Below are 15092 nucleotides of genomic sequence, written 5' to 3' on the forward strand. Positions count from 1 at the left end.
AGTCTAAGCACCCACAGGCTGCCTCGTACGAACCCAGTAGGGTTTGTATTGCGCCTACCTGATGCTTCTGATCGAAATTGCAAAAACTATGACTTTGTGTGAACCCCGCATATTATAAATTCACACGAAGAAGCCTTTCCTAAGGCTGGAATACTACTAGCCTTTCCTAAGGCAGACATAATACACAAGTTTTCGAAAATACTCGCATCTCACAACCGAGCAATCCAGTCGAGACCAGGTGTGAAAACCAGTAACTCTCGATAGGATTGCTCACTCAGCGCATTTTTCTAGCACGAGAATCATTCGTTGAGTCAGGAGTGACATCCATACCTCGACGAAAGCCTCCCTTTCGAAATTCTAGTGAAGCTCTCGGATTCATTCGATGAGCATAACCACAAATTGGGAACGAAACTGTTAAGTCAGGGGTGAAACCCGTACCTTAATGAACCGTTCCACTCCCTAAAATATTTTTCAAAAAAAGGCTCTCACCAGGGACTCGACCATCACAATGACTCGAGCCTCGCGATGACTTGGAGGATGAATGCCATGAGCTGCATCCCAGTGGAAGCATAAACCCCAGAGTCAACGCGTGTGCACGAACTTATTGGGTGTGATTGAGTTACCTTGGGTAGTCGACGCCTAAACACCCGAGGCACTCCGAGTATCTTAATAAGCCTACAACTCACCGGATTTTACGATTTGATGAACTCAGTTACGTTTTATGTGATTAATTGCGATTATCAATTTTCGCTCCCTGTTTTACAAAGCGCACAACTCGCACAGCCATCGCAATCCAAAACAAAGACCGAATGCTCGCAACAAAACTAATGTCCAATTGTCCGATTTCTCTCGCAATCCCTCCCTTAACGCGTCCTCGCGCATTCTAAACCGTAATGTATGTGTATGTAAGTAAGAACTACGACTATCTATATCTAAGTACAATCAAGACATTGTGTGGAAATCTAGGAAGTTCGTGTCTCCTATGTGACTCCTATCTGAAGTCTATTTATATTTGCACATTACAAGTTTCGACCACGCTCAATCGCATCGTAAACTCGAAATCATTATGATCGAATCTCATTCCAAATCTCTCTCTGTCTAGATGCCTTCCAACAACTCTATCTCGAGACGAATAGCTAAGAGAAGAGCCAAACGAAGCACCGATAAGAGGATTGCCTCGATTGTGACCAAGGTAGTGGTCAAGCTCATTCCTCAAATTGTTGCTCAAGTGCACTCTCTCAGTAACTCTCGAGCCACGAAGGACTCTAAGACGAAATCGCCGCAATCTACCTTCCTCTACAAACACTTCAAAGGCTGTGACCCGATGGAATTCACAGGTGAAGGAGGTGCGACCCAACTGCTCCAGTGGTTCGATTCTATCGAGGTCACCCTTCGACAAAGTGGGTGTCCCGATAATTTCCGTACTACTTGTGCTACCGGGGTGTTTCAATCACGAGCACTCGACTGGTGGACCGCCGAACGCAACAAACGTGGGATCTCCGTAGCTTACGCCCTCTCTTGGGACGAGCTGAAGGAACTCATGAAGGAAAAATATTGTCCCCCTCACGAAGTCCAGGAGCTAGAAAACAAATTTTGGGAAATCAAGCAAAACGGAGGTGACAATACTGACTACACAGCAAGGTTCAAGCAGCTTAGTGCCATCTGCCCAAGTCAAGTTGACACTTCAAGGAAAGCCATAACGAAGTACCTTCGCGGCTTACCTGAGAGTGTGGGTGATTTTGTAGAAGCTGCAAGACCTGCTACCATCGAAGAAGCCTACCGTTTAGCCGCAGAGATCAACAGCAAACGAGTCTTGGACGGGCTTTTCTCCAAGAAGCCTGTCAAACAAGCTCGTCAAGCAATCATCATCAACTCATCCGACGATTCCTCTGGCGAATCGATCGAGGGATCATCTGACAGCTCCTCTGAAAGCTTTTCTAAGGATTGCTCCGACAATGTCTCCATCAAATCATCAGGCGAATCCGACAACGACATTGCATCATCTCAGGAAGCACAACCAAGCCGCAAACGAGAGACCGTGAGCCCAGACTCATCAACAACTGGACTGCCGCAACCCGAACCTCTCCAATCAGTTCCAGTTCAACCGAAACGTGCTTAAAATGGGCCTCATCCCCTGTGTTTCACGTGCACGTATCATCACCCGCCAGAAGCAAATTGTCGCTCTTGCACAAATTGCAACTGGTACGGTCATCGTACACAACACTGCCGCGTAGGACCGCAACTCTGAAGGAAGTCAACAACAGCCGCAGTCTCCGCTAGTGTTCTCCACAGCAACGTTATTTTGCTTCTAATGTTGTTGTAATAATATGACTTATCGCTATCATTTCCTTTTATGTGTGGAGCTTATTTCATCTATCGTCGCATGTGGACTCTATTTCTCTTTTACTCTAGCACCACCTAAACGCTAGCACTATGTACTATATAATGTATTTTACCCTTACAACACTCTTAGAATGAGGTACGGTGTACGTGCAAGGAACAACTAATCGCGGATGCACACGGGATTAATTTGGTCAGTGCACGGGGATCGTAGTGAAGTTCTAATGGTGCCATAACGTTTAAAAGCATGATCAAGGGTTTTGGCCATGTCAACAAAACGTTACACCAAAGCACGGGGCATAAGTAGTAGGGGTAACGCAAGGTGTGCTTTACCATGCTACCGAAGCTTCGTGAAGAAAGTGCCATGTGGAGTTGGACGTTATTAGACCTATTATGTTATAATGGTTACTTTCGACACGATACAAATCAATCACAAGGCGTAACAAACTAAAATCGCATCACTGCGAGACTTCTCGTAAGTCTGCGTACGCAACGCAATTGCCACATCGATGGACTTGGGTAAGTTCACCCCGAAGAGCAATTGGAGCGACGCAAGACTGGTCGTAAGTCTAAGAACGCAACTCAATCGCAGTTTTGCTAGATCCATCTCGTAATCTAAATCACTCGATATGTGGCTCGAAATCGCAATCGCATCATGTGTTCATCTCGCAATCTCTAACGCTGGTTATTGACTATTGTGTGAACTTCTACCGCCTGGTGTGGATCGCTTATTGTGGATCGCTAGACGAGTATCGAGAATCACTCGTCGCTTTTCGCTTTAACACATTTCGCGCCTACTTCATCGACTCGGTACTCTCATCGTGTGTCGCTATCACTCATCGATACTCGTGTTATCTGTGTTATCTTAGCAGGCACGACCTCGCTTCACGAGACAAAACTAGTAGGGTCGAAACATGGTGGTGTTTTGACCATATTAGCAGACTTTCGTGGAAAGAGGCCATGTGGGCTAGCAATGGTTACTGTTTGTGGTGTATTCAACTCAATCGAATCGCGTATCGTTCACAACGCAACGAACGTCGCTTATCATCTATCCGGGTCTATTGCCTATCGATATTCGGTTATCGCTTGGAATCCATCGCAGTTGTGTCAAATTAGGGTACATGACATCGCTTCACAGGACAAAACTAGCATGGGAAACGTGGTGTTTTCTATATTAGCAACTCTCGTGGAAACATGCCATGTAAGTTTTATGTGGAACGAATCGAAATCGTATCTAGTCGAATCAAAATCGCGTCTTTCGCCATCACTTACCAACCGTCATCTAACCCAGTGTGCCATATCAATGTTTCGTATGATCGAACTACCCGCATTCGCTATCAACGCTTTGTCTACATCCAAGTCGCTCCAATTCAAGACTCGGTCTAGCGTCCTATCGCCTGGACTGGGGGATCGAAATTCTATCTGTGTCTTATCGGCGAGCGTGACACCGCCTCACGAAACAGAGGTAATATGGGTAAAACATGGTGGATACGCCGCTGGTACTTCCTATATATAAGTGTTTTAATCATATTAACAAACTTTCGTGGGAAAGTGCCATGTGGGGCTCGATGTAAATTGTTTTTCTGTACTGTTAAATAAAAAAAAAACGATTTTTATAAAATTTTGCTAAAACCGTTGGACAAGTGAAATCTCCTTACAACATGGAGAAAACATCGAATCAGTTTAGCCGTGCCCAAAAGAAGTTTCGTAAGTCCAGTTTTTCCTTAAAAACTTTTGCAATGACAAAAAGAATCTTCCCGAAAACGATGGTTCGACAATTGAGTTTCAGCTCGAACTCACGTTGTAGGAAAATTTTCTTAAAACTTATTTTGCCGCCGAATTCTTTTAAAATGTATAACTCGAAAATCTGTTCTCAAAATAACAAAAAGAACCCTCCCCGTAGTGTTGGTGTGGACATCGATGCAGTTCGCGCCGTGCCATGAGGGGATTTTCTGAAATATCTTCGAAGATTAGTCGATTATCGGTAAGTTTAAAACGTTATGGAATTGCTTTTGTGTGTGTCATCACTTTTGGTTATTCGAATCGTATCTTCACACCGCTCTCACTCGTCGAATCTCTAATCGATCGCTTGCCTATCTAGACGCTTTAATCGTTACTCTCATTCGCGTCAACTCTTACGACCCTACTAATGGATTAATTTCGGGATGAAATTTCCTAAAGCAGGGGAGACTGTAACAACCCGCACTTTCGTGCGTTGTTACTACTCGATACACTCGTTACGCCTAGCACCAGAGATTCAGATCATAATGAAACTATATCAGGTATATCGCTAAATTGAAGTATAAACGAATAATTACGCATATTCTTTCCTATTTTCAATAAATTATAACACTCACGATGATGTTGAGTGAGGACTTAATCTACCCTCCTCGATAACCGTGAGGTGTCAAAACGTAAACAAGCAACGCTAACAAAGACTATCGGGTGAGTACCATGTCTCCAACCATCATGACGATGACGGCAACACGAGCAAGTAGTGCCCCGATAATCATTGTGGCACATCACAACGAAGAACGCACTCGAAGGCACGCGTGACTCGATCATCGCACTGAATATTGGATATATAGATACGTATGTACGGCCCTTTTGTGATTAATTATAATAAATAATTAAATAATTATATAAATATATGAAAATACGGCCCAAACATTCGAAATCGCGCCAAAAACGAGGATCCAGGGCTTCCGTACGGACGGGCCAGCCGATCGGCTGGGCCGCCCGATCGAACGGGCCAGCCGATCGGCTGGGCCGGCCGATCGGACGGACAACCAATCGGCTGGGCCCATCTGATCTAACGGACCGGCCGATCGGCTGGGCCGTCCGATCGGACAGGCCAGCCGAACGGCTGGGCCGGCCGACCGAACGGGCCAGCCGATCCGGCCCACCTTTCCTCCTTTTTCCTCCTCCCTTGCCTATAAATACCCCTCTATCACCCTCAAACACTTGTTGTTGCTGCTGTTACTCGACCAAGACGTTCCAGCCCCCAAATTTTCCGATTTCTCGCGATTCTTGTAAGTTTTCAACTCAAATCTTGTACTTCCTTGATCTAAATGCAATCCTTCATCTTTCTATCTTTCAAAATCCGACTTTTAACGGTGAAATCAACAGATTCGGAGTGTTCTAGGGTGATGTCACCATGGAGTTCTTCAAAGGTGATGTCATCCCATGAAGAACAACTCAGATCCGAATGGTTTCCATGCGATTCTTCATGAATCTCGTCCAAATCTATGTTTTCTAATAAAAAAACCATGGATTGAGATGTTCAGAGTGATGTCATCACAAGGTTCTTATGAACTTCAAGTGTTGGCCTCATTCCATCAAGAACAACTCAGAATCCAGGGATTTCCAAGAATAATCAAGGTTTTCATATCTGATCCATACACAAAAATGGTAGAAACAGAGCTTAGACCGACCTTCTACTCATTCTTAGTGTCGTGTTGGTCAAGGATCTGATTCCTACCGAAGAGACGACCAATTTCGGGTTAAACACGGAAAAACCGCCAAGAACGGCCAGTTCTGATGGAACGGGGTGATTCCCGGCCGATAGAACAGGTCGGAATTGATGGAATTTCAGTGTTCAACGCGTCACAACAACGTCTCGACCAAAAACACCAAAGAACACTCGAAAATCATCGAAAACAGCTGGACGGGCTGGCCGATCGAGTGGCCCAGTCGATCGAGCGGCCCAGTCGATCGGCTGGACCAGCCGATCGAACGGCCCACTCGATCGAACGGCCCACTCGATCGAGCAGCCCGGCCGATCGAGCGGTCCATCCGAATGGGCCAGCTTAATCCAATTATTCGTCCAGTTTCGCGTAATTCGATACCATTTAACGCGTAATCCAATACTTATGCAATTAGTCTGAAATCAAGGCATTCTCAGGCATCATCCCGTCAATCCAACCAAATACGCACTGTGAGTATACTTGACCCTTTTATCGAATTTTGGGTGTAACATACGTTCCTTATAAATCGAACTTATCAAACGAATGATTCAAATTGTCAATCTATCACTTGCGAATAACTGTTTGCATAGATATACGTGATGCTAGTTGCATGTATGCTAGGACTTATACTCGTGACGTCCCACCCAGACTAGTATAGTACTATTGCGCCCGACGGGGTCTAGTTATGCCATCGAAGAGTCGAGCATCGAGGACTTAGCTGGTAGTATCAGTTTTGTGAGTAGATATGTCGTGTATTACGTTTATGCACATGGAAATTCGCAGCACTTTTAATCTATTATACTATTACATATCAAACCTGTATACTCGCCAATACTTTTGTATTGACAATGTTTTAACGTATGTTGCAGGATTAGCCGAAGTCTACATCAAATCAAGTTAGGAAGTCTAGAAAACTCACCTAAATTCTAAGTTGACGGATTTGAATTGTTCGAGAGGACAAGAAATTTGTAATAACTTATGTGATTGTATTGTTGTTAGTATGGGATAACAAATGTAATGAATATTATCGCAATATAGTCGTTATGGATTCTCTTGAGCAATCTGATTCGCCTAGTGCCGCGCCCCGATGATTCCGCTATCGGTTGGGGTGTGACAGATCATTCTCATGAAATGAAAATAAACATGTTTGGTTATCATCTGCTAATGGAATGGAGCATTACAAAGGAATGTAACTCCTTTAAAATATAACAATTTTCATTCCTTGGTAAGGAGATGTTTTTTTATTCATTCATTCAAGGAATGGAGACAAATTTATTATTATTATTATTATTATTATTGTTATTATTATTTACCATCAATATATTATTATTATTATTATTGAGACAATTATATTTTTTTCGTTTTTAATACAATTATGTTTCTTTACTTCGTCTTTTTTTGTCTATCACATTGTATAAAGTAATAATTTATTCTATTCACATATGAGTAACCAAACATCACAATTGAATCGAATGATCCATTTCATTCCGTTGTCCATTCCATTACCTCGTTTATTTCATTTTCTCATCCATTTCATTACCCCATACCAAACAGACCATTAGTTTGTCACACCCTCCAAACACCTCCTGTCAGTTTGTCGATGATGTCAGCGTATACACCACTTCTGACCTCAACATTTAAAAAAATAATTTTATTGAATATTTATTTGTATTAACTTTTACCTTTCTTTAGTTTTCAAAACGTTAATTTCTCTGGCGGTTTAACGCGCAACAACGATACTGTTCAATGTAAAACTATTTTTATGATTTTCGATCGGTGTAAAATACGCGTCGATATCTTTTTTTTATATTTATTTCGGTTTCTATGTTGAGTACCGGTTCCGTATCAAACCGAACCATTGACCGAAACCCCCTATATAGTATGAGTATTTTTTACTAGTTTAGCATATAAAGATGAAAAATAATTGGAGTTTTACTAGTGGAGTAGCGGTAGAGAATGGACAGAACCAACTTGAAACTATAGTAGTTTCTCTAAGCCAAAATATTATATACTTTTAATAATAGGTTATAACCCCGTGTAATTTACACGGATTGAATAAATAAATTTTATATACCAAATAATAAAATATTATCTTTTTAAAAGCCTTCTTTATTGCATGGGTTGAAGAAATATAATTTATATATTAAATAAGAGTTAATTACATAGTTAGTCCCTGTGGTTTGCACAAAATAACATAGTTAGGTACTAATAGTTTAAAATCACCTTCTAAGGTATTAACTTTTCATTTTGTAACATTTGAAGGTATTAACTTCTAGGGTATTAACATAGTTAGTCCCTGTGGTTTGCACAAAATAACAAACTTAGGTACTAATAGAATGTGATTTTAAACCTACAAATAACGTTAATACCTTCAAACGTTACAAAATGAAAAGTTAATACCCTAGAATGTGATTTTAAACTATTAGTACCTAAGTATGTTATTTTTGTAAACCACAAGGACTAACTATGTAATTAACTCTTAATAAAATAAGTTATATCTATAAGAACCATATGTATTGTACGGGTTGAATAAATGTAATATTATATACCAAATAATAAAAAAAATTATATCTTTAAAACCCTTGTATTACACAGGTTGAATAAATATAATATTGTTTACCAAATAATAAAAAAGTTATATTTTTAAAAACCCCCGTGTATTACATGGGTTGAATAAATATGATTTTATATACCAAATAATAAAAAAAAATATATTTAAAAAAAGTAACAGATTTTTTTATATTTAAAGTAGGATAAGATTGAATATTAATCTGAACTAACGAATTTTTTTTATATTTAAAGTAGGATAAGATTGAATATTAATCATTATTTATTTAGTTAATATAAGATTGAAAAATCATCTGATTGAATAGGTGGGAGGTTGTATGATGATAAATCGGTTAACCGTACTGAATGATAAAGATAATAGTGATTGTTGAACAAATTAATTAATTGAATTTAACAGAAACATTTGTGATGTTAGGTGGTTTTTTTTAATTATTTGAAAGTTAATATCAACTTTGGAATTCGTATGAATTCTTATTAGATTTGATTAAATATTATTAATAATAAAAAATTGTATTAGATTAGATTTTAGATTTGATTAAATACTATTAATAATAAAAATTTGTATTAATTTATATTAAATATTATTATTATTAGAATTATTAATAATTTTAATCAATTAAATGAGAGAATGACAAGTGTCCCAAAACAGGTTTCTTTTATTATATAGTATAGATATAGAGAGGAAGGATGTATAGAAAACCCACTTTAATTTAGAAAACCCGGGAAATTCAAAGCTCCCGATGTTTTTTTTTTCTTGAAAAAATTTACACATGTTATATACATGTTTTTAAGGGTTTTGGGCAAAAAAAATCAAAAAAGCGCCGAGTAGATATTTTAAAAAAAATAAACAAGTTTTAGTGTAACACATGTTACATTCATCTGACATATTTGTAACATGTGTTACACCAAAACTTGTTTATTTTTTTAAAAAATATCTACCCGGCGCTTTTTTGATTTTTTTTTGCCTAAAACCCTTAAAAGCATGTATATAACATGTGTAAATTTTTTCAAAAAAAAAAAAAAAACATCAGGAGCTTTGAATTTCCCGGATTTTTTAAATTAAAGTGGATTTTCTATAGATACTTAGATATATATAGACACTCCCATGTAGTCAAATTATCCAGCTCAGAATTGAATTGGGCCTACTAGATTCTTCACCTTTTAAGATGAAAATACACACATGAAGGCATGAAGCCATACACGAATACATGAGTGATACTCGAATAAAAAAATATCTTAAGGTTACTCATGACCTTGTTTTGAAATGACTACAAATTTATAACACATTTAAATATTTTATTTTATTAAATTTCTCTTATTCTAGATACTTAACCCCAACTCTCAAGTGTGACCAAACATGAGATCGTCCAAGTAAAAAGAGAAAAATACAAATATATTTGTATTTCACTTTTTGCTATGTTTGCAATTTTTATGAATATGATTTTTATTATATTTTAAAGTTTTAAAGATGAGCAACTATTGTACTCTAGCAGATAAATTTTGCCATCTTAAAAAGGGGTTTTAGGGCTACTTAGGGTGTTCGGGGCGCCTGCGGGGAGGGGTGCGGTGAGTGTACTCCCCGATCGGGAACACTACCGCCGACCCCTCGGTGACCCAACTCGGGGAGCGGGGAGCGGGTATCATTCACCGTGTGAAACTTGTATATTTTTTAGTTTTTTTTTTCCTTGTGATTTTGTAGGAGGATGAAGAACAAAGAATTTGCAGGTGAAGATGAAAGTACAGGTTAAAATGAAGAAGAAGAAGGGGAGGAGGAAGAAAGAAGAAGAAGAAAAAGAATTTTCAAATATAACCCTTAAGTTTTATTTTTAATTTAAAAAAAACACTCAATTTTTTTTTATTACTTTTAAAAATACCTCTCAAACTTGTTTTTAATTAAATGAAATGTTCTATTTTTTATTTTTATTTAGTTTTAATTTATTTAAATTATGTTTTACTTTTATAAAAATATTTATATAAAAAAGAGTAAAATACACGGATAGTCCCTGTGGTTTGGTGAAATTTCACCTTTAGTCCCCAACTTTTCAAAATTACACTCTTGGTTTGACAAGTTGTTACTCGGATAGTCCCCAAAGCTAATGAAGGTTACTCGGATAGTCCCTGTGGTTTGACAAGTTGTTACTCGGATAGTCCCTGTGGTTTGACAAGTTGTTACTCGGATAGTCCTTGTCATTTCACGCCCACTTAACAAGAAAAACTAACCTCCATCCGCTTTGGGGACTATCCGAGTAACAACTTGTCAAACCACAGGGACTAAGAGTGTAATTTTGAAAAGTTGGGGACTAAAGGTGAAATTTCACCAAACCACAGGGACTATCCGTGCATTTTACTCTATAAAAAAAATAAAACCAAGTCCCCAAGAGAGGAGTGCCGCCATCAAATTGAGGGTGTGGGGGGAGTTAAGTGGGGAGTTGATGTGGCGCGTGCTGATTAGCTGTGGGTAAGAGATGTCACTCCCCACTTAGAGGAGTGCGGAGTGCCCCTTACACCCTTACTATGGTTTTGGTAATGACAAATCAAACTAGTTAGCCGTACGGATTTGACAGTTTAATGATTTAGTTTTGATAGTATATATTTCAGATTCAATAGTTTGTATTCAAAATTTTCTATATCTATACCTAATAAATAAATAATTGGTTGCATCACGTGTCACAATTCTATAAGTCACATATAACTTTTACAGCTTCGCTTATTTCACCCCCTTTAAGATCCGTTAACCTAAACATACTCAAAACACACCCCATCACGTGTCACGAGTTTCTAACTTGATAATTATAAGATATAAGGTCAACCTATCGTCTCAATTTACCCGACTAATTCCATGTTTTAAATTCTTGACCTTTAAACTATCAGACCCTTTAGGAGGAAGGACTTGGGTGTGGGAGTTGTACATGTATGGACTTGGGTGTGCGAGTTGTAGTTAGTGTCGAGTATTTTTGGGTAGTGGGTACACCACCACCCCTTCTATTTTGAGTACTTGGGGTTATTTTGAGTCAATACATGTGACAAAATCTTATTGGCTACTAGTTTGAGTTTGGGATGAGCTTGGTACCGTATTGATACCGAAAGTATTGATTTTAAAAATCGCAAAAAATAGGTATGAATATCGGTACTGAAAGTGCTTGGTACAATACGGGTAACACTACGATACGATATTCAAAGGTAAATCAACTTAAAATATCGATACTGAACTGGAAGTATCGATCCCAAAAAGCGTGTTAAGTAGTTAGTGAATTGATACAAAAAATGACTTATATGTACCAGTTCGATTTCAAATTTTCAATACCAAGTACCATTTGCTCATCCTATGGGTTCGGTTCTCCGGATTGGAACCATATGTTGCTCGGCCCTAAGAGCATACGTAGTGGGGCGGTATGGCCCCCCATAGCGCCGGGCACACCGAAACGGGGGGCGCTATGATTCAAAAAATCGGAGGTGGCGCGATGTTTTTAGTGGCATTATTTTTTATATTATTTAATATTCGACCGTTGTAAAACGGTCATATTTAAAAAAAAATCAATTTTTTTTATTTTCACACTATAAATAACTTCCAACTCTTCTATTTTTTACAAATCATACTCAAATATTCTCTCATTCTCTATATATTCTTTAAAAAGTGTTGAAGTACTCCCACCCTATTCAAAAAAAATGGGTTCCCCGTCGGAAGACTCTTTCACCGATATTTACCGAAAATTTTTTTCGCCCGAAGAAGACGCGGCTGAGGAAGAAGCGGTTACGAGTGCATGTACTTTTGTGATACAAGCATTTGAGCACGTTCGGCCTACTCCCCCTCCACGACCCATCTTGCGGCGCACCTATATCTTGCGAGATCGTGAAGCCGCGAACGAGCGTTTGATGAAAGACTATTTTGATGCGACACCGGTTCACGGACCGAATGTTTTTAGACGGCGTTTTCGGATGAGCCAAAGGTTATTTTTGCGCATTAACAATGATTTGGAAAATAGGTATGATTTCTTTAAGCAAAGAATGGACGCGCGAGGATATCTAGGCTTCACCTCAATTCAAAAGGTCACATCCGCCTTACGCATATTATCATACGGAAACACGTACGACATCAACGACGAGTACTTGAAGATGGCGGAGAAAACAACCCGAGATTGCTTGGAACATTTTTGCTATGGTAATTTTTATTGTCTTTTATTTATTACTTTTATATATTTATTTTTTTAGTAGCTTACTAGTAAAACTTTTATATATTAAATTATATGTTAGGTATATGCCAGTTATATGGAAAACGTTATTTGAGACATCCCACTTGGAACGACCTTCAACAAATATATGAGGTGCATCTAGAAAAGCATGGGATACCCGGCATGATTGGTAGCTTGGATTGTCGTCAATGGCGTTGGTATAATTGTCCAACCGCATGGCGAGGTCAACATACACGGGGTGATCAAAAAGGGCCAACTTTGGTATTACAAGCTGTTGCGTCATACGACCTTTGGGTTTGGTCGGCCTTCTTTGGTGTAGCCGGGTGTTTAAACGATATTAATACGTTAGAGGCTTCACCATTAATAGAGGGCTACATTTCTGGAACTATACCAAAGGCCGGTTTTCATGCAAACGGGAACGACTACGAGCATGGCTACTACTTGGGCGATGGTATCTACCCGGAGTATTCGATTATTGTTAAAACGTTTTCTGAAACGTTCGATGAAAAAAGAAAGTATTTTAAAAAATTACAAGAATCTTCGAGAAAGGATATCGAGAGGTGTTTTGGGGTTCTACATTAACGATGACATTTTCTCAGAAATCCTTGTCGCATGTGGCATAAGGATAGAATACGAATGACCATGTATGCTTGCATTATTTTGCATAATATGATCATTGAGGATGATGGAAGAGCGATATGCCAAAACTATATTCCGGAAGATTTAGTCGAAGGAACCCAAGCAACAATGGAAGAGAGACTCGCAAATGCTCAGCTATTGCGATCTAGAGAAATACATAACACGTTGAAGGCGGATTTGGTTGAGCATGCTTGGGCGATTCGCCCAATTCGATACAACAGTGACTACGAAGAAGATTCTGAGGAAGAAGAAGTTGAGGAATTCGAAGACGAGAACTTTGAAGACGTAGGTTTGGATGCTGGAGAAAACGAAGAGGAAGAAGGAGAGAACGAAAATGAAGCCGAAGAATAAATATATTTTTTAGGTGTAATGTTTTTTTCTTTAACGTTTTTTTAATTTTAATGTATTGTTTTTTATTTAATGGAATGATTTTTAATTTTATAAAACTTAGAAATTAATTAAAAAAATGAAAATTAAATTAATTGAGTAATAATGACAAATGAGCTTTATGACTACGGCCTCAAGTTGCATAACGCCCCATAAAACCTCTTGCTAACGTGGTATGCCACATGTCGCATAACGCCCCAAAAGAGTCTGGCCTAACCCTTGTACCCAATTGTTTGGGTCTCAATATTTGATTTATTTTAGGGTTGCATCAGCATAAAAAGATGACTACAATTGTTTTGTTCTCTCTTCTATCATCCGTTTGCTGGTTTGCAGGGTTTCTACAAGCAATGACTTCGACACAAGGTAATATCATAGTTTATATTTCTTGCTCGTCTTTATTCCCAATTAATATTTGTGTATAAAGCTTTATTTATGCTTTTTCAATTTATATGATCTGGGTATTTGTAATTTAGGGTTCTTGAAGCCATCACATAATAATTCTTGGTACCTGTTTGACCGCCATTACTTTTGGCAACCTCAGACCCACTCAAATTATGCCACCTGTTGACCCATTATCAAAGGTACCCAACCTACTGGACTTTGTGTGATTTTGTGTGTGTTTTGAGTATGTTTATATGAATGTTTCCATTGATTTGTTTTGCAGGAAGCCAAATATTTGTTCAGTTTACGTCGATGGAGAGCTCTTCCTGTTCTCTTCCTTCACCGCATCTCATCGGTTACGATGTACGTTTCCTTATCGTGTTTGGTTGACTGATTGTTTGGCCCTGAATTCATGATTTAACAGTTGCAGTCATGCCTCTTATATTTTTAGTATGGGAATTTTATGATTTATCGCGTATCAAATGATCATATTAGAACTTAACAAGTGAATTGCATTATTAGAACTTATCATGAGGTGATTAGAGGGTTGCTTTGATGGTCAAAAGCAGTGGCGAAGCTTGAAAATTTTCACCGGGGGGCCGGAAGTCACCGAACCTAAAATTTCTATATAAGTAATTTTTTTTTTTATAAAACCGGGAGGTCGAAAACGTATATACCTAAAAAATTCTACACGAAACGTACATACATAACACTACTGAACGAAAAGTTCGGGGGGTCGGGCGCCCCTCCCGGCCCCTTAAATGCTACGCCCTTGGTCAAAAGAGTCACTTCCATGCAGACTTAGAACTCACTTTAGAGCCTATTGGTCTATCAATGTATCTTTAAGACAAACGCTCAAATGCTTCTAGTTATAGTGAAATGTTAGTTATGTGGTTTGAATATTTTGACTACTTTGACCCTATGATGCACTAGAACGGGGTACGGGGACGGGTACGTGAACGGGAAACAGCAAAACTAAAAAATTCAAGAAGCGGGGATGGGACGGGTACGGGAATAAAAACATATAAAAAAATAAATATATATTAAAGATAATGTAACACAAAACCCCAAAGTAGTTATATATTGATTAAAGTTCAAAAATCCCATATCTTCCTAATCT

General features: G+C 38.6%; 1 long non-coding RNA gene across 1 annotated transcript; it reads left to right on the plus strand.

Annotated features, from left to right (window-relative positions):
• The first annotated feature begins 13842 nt into the window (after positions 1-13842).
• On the plus strand, positions 13843-14338 carry LOC110877587. Its single transcript, XR_002557150.2, has 3 exons — positions 13843-13954; positions 14065-14172; positions 14256-14338. It is a non-coding gene; the product is annotated as an uncharacterized LOC110877587 (long non-coding RNA).
• Positions 14339-15092: the final 754 nt, after the last annotated feature.

Source organism: Helianthus annuus, chromosome 17 (assembly GCF_002127325.2).
Source record: "Helianthus annuus cultivar XRQ/B chromosome 17, HanXRQr2.0-SUNRISE, whole genome shotgun sequence".
In the NCBI taxonomy this organism is placed as follows: domain Eukaryota; kingdom Viridiplantae; phylum Streptophyta; class Magnoliopsida; order Asterales; family Asteraceae; genus Helianthus; species Helianthus annuus.